Genomic DNA, 3,009 nt, shown 5'->3' with positions numbered 1-3,009 from the left:
TGGACAATATTAAAGTAGATTGATCTAGCTGAGGATACGGACCACTGGAGGGCTCTTGTGAACACGGTAATGAACCTTAGGGTTCCATAAAATGCTGGGAAGTTCTTGAGTAGCTACATAATTGGAAGCTTCTCAAGGAGGGCTCAGCTCCATCAGTGAGTATGCATTCAGTCGTGTACTCCCATCCATGCTTAAGTTGCAAGTGTAGGCATCATATTCATAGTAAGGCACCGGCAATGGTAAAGATGCCCCTGTGCTTAACTTACTAAGCACTACAGCATGAAGGCGTATGGGGGAGCTGATGTATTGATCCACATTTTCTTAACTTCGACACTTGTTAGAGGTGAGCGGTCAGCTTCATGCCCCGGCCGCTTCACTCCCGGGGAAAGAGCTTCCGGTACCCAGTGGATAGTAGGCCTAGGCCCACGTTAGGGCTGTAGCGCCGAAGGAAAAAAAAACCTTGCGACTTATAGAAGGCGACGAAAAGGGAACCCGGTGCCTGGGGTATAACTGGGCCACCCTGTTCCTGGGGGGCATAAATACAGATGTCTGGTCCTCCAGGTTGGGGGTTGGACGCAGGGCTGAAGACCTAGCTCTGTTAGATGAATGATGCGAAATCCATCTAAATGAAAATCAGATGACTTTACTGAAGTCGGAATAGACCAGCCTGGTAGAATTTTTGAGGGAGGCTAGGGCTCAAAAAGGGCTATTTTCCGAATGATTAAGATGATAACCGAAAATACCGTTTCATCTGATCATATGTGATGTGTTACTGTGCTCAAATAAATCAGGAAAAGAGGGGTGGAGCATATAACAAATATGAGAAAGATTATAAATGCATAGGCTTACAACATTCCAGTCAGAGACTCTGAAGGGGAATGACCATTTGAGAGACCTAGGCTTAGATGGGAGCACAATAGTAAACCGTAGAGACCTATTAAATATATATGACGTGAGAATGGAAACTGGATTTACCTTGCTCAAATCAAAGTTCAATGGCGGGCTCTTACGAGCAGAGCAATATACATTTTCGCTCACCATTAAAGGATTCCTGGAATAAATGAAATTATCAAAAAGGACCTACCATGGACTCAGCTAAATATGAGACTGTTAGTACCAATTCTAAAATCTTCTGGCTGTTGCATTAGGCATGAGCGAATCTCATTCACTCTACCGGACTGAGATATGCGCTTTCTAACGGACCCAAACTAAAGTTACCTTCCCTAATTTTCACTTAAGGTAATAGTAAAGACGCCGGTCACGGTAGCTGAGCGGTCTAAGGCATGCACTGTCTTCGCTCGCTCGGAAGCCGGGATCGTGGGTTCGAATCCCACTCAGGGCATGGATATTTGTGTGCGTTTTTCTGTGTTTGTGTACAGGTAGAGGCCTTGCGACGAGCTGATCACTCGCCCAAGGAGTCCTACCGAATGTGTAACATCTAGAAAAACCGAAGTGAACGGAGAAGTTCTTGGAGGTAGGCCTAGGCCCAATGGGGCTGTAGTGCCAAGAAAAAAAATTATAAAGACACAGTTGTTCCTGTGCTTAATTAACAACGCATGATGGCGTATGGGGGAGGTGAAGTATAGCTACATCATTTTTCGCCTCCGCACTATATAGTGGTGAGTGGTCAGCTTCACGCTTCCGTCGCTTTACCCCAAGGGAAAAGCGGTGGGTGGGCCCAAGGGTCGGTCTGGAAGCTGTAGAGTAGAGAAAAAGCTCTCGGCCTTGCCGAAAATCGAATTCCGGCGACCCAGCAAGTAGCCCGTCGCTATACCTACATAGACGGAAACGAATCCAGCTTCCGGTGGGATGTGCTTTGTTCGGAATGCTAGACGTTAAACGAGAAGAAGAAACACATTAACAGGCCTACCAAGTGCAGTATTCATGTGGTAGAGAAATTACGACTGAAACAGTGGAGTAGACACGCTGACTGGATGGAGAGACAAAATGCATATTGACTTCTTCCAATGTTGCCTCATTTCAGAGAAGGAAGTTCAGAGGGTGGGAAGTAAAGTATGAAGACAGGTTCAGGATCATTTCCTATGTGAGTTTCCGTCACAGCAGGGCCAATGAGACACCCCGCTGATCACTATGCTTTTTTTTTTTTCCTTGGCACTACAGCCCCAGTGAGCCTAGGCCTACCTCCATGAACTTCTCCGTTCACTTTGGTTTTTCTAGATCTAAGACATACGGTAGGACCCCTTGGGCGGGTGATCAGCTCGTCGCAAGGCCTCTACCTGTACACGAACACAGAAAAACGCACACAAACATCCATGCCTTGAGTGAGATTCGAACCCACGATCCCGACTTCCGAGCGAGCGAAGACAGTACATGCCTTAGACCGCTCGGCTACCGTGACCGGCTCAATTGTTACTTATACACGTATTTTCCTTTTCTTAATCAACTGATTAATCAGGTAGTTCAAGAACCGCCTAACCACGAATTGGTTAGTTAGCTGGTGAGAAGCTCTGTTATTTCGCTACTTCTTGGTCCGTTTATTAGTAAGTCGATTGTTAGTGAATTAGTCGATCAGTTACGTAGTCGGTTCTTCAGAGTCTTTCTTATTTCATTTCTTAGTTCATTACGTCACCAATTTCTTCATTTGTTTGCCGCGATTCAGTTGGTGAGTGAATCACACAACCAATGGATCACTCTTTTAAATAAGTGGCTGGAGGAACGAACATAGCTTCCAACCCCCCAGTAGTTTCAAGCCTCCACATTTCTTTCCCTCAATTCCTACACTTTTCTAATAAAGCATGGCAGTGATGGGTGGGGTGCAAGGCGCGAAGTGTAGCCCGCCAAGCGAGAAAAATAGCACACGGCTTCAACCAACAAATCGCACCGCAATTGGAGGAAATGATTCGATATTAATCATCACGCTAGCAGACAATAGGCTTGCCTCCATGTCGCGTCTTCAGAGAGCACCCTGCATACGGTCCGGTTGAGCATTGCTTCACTTAGTGACTTTCGTAACTGCGCAGGCTCTGTAGCGTCGAGTGACAGTGCTCA

Source organism: Cryptotermes secundus, unplaced genomic scaffold, assembly GCF_002891405.2.
Source record: "Cryptotermes secundus unplaced genomic scaffold, Csec_1.0 scaffold1495, whole genome shotgun sequence".
In the NCBI taxonomy this organism is placed as follows: domain Eukaryota; kingdom Metazoa; phylum Arthropoda; class Insecta; order Blattodea; family Kalotermitidae; genus Cryptotermes; species Cryptotermes secundus.
This window is presented reverse-complemented; position numbering follows the sequence as displayed.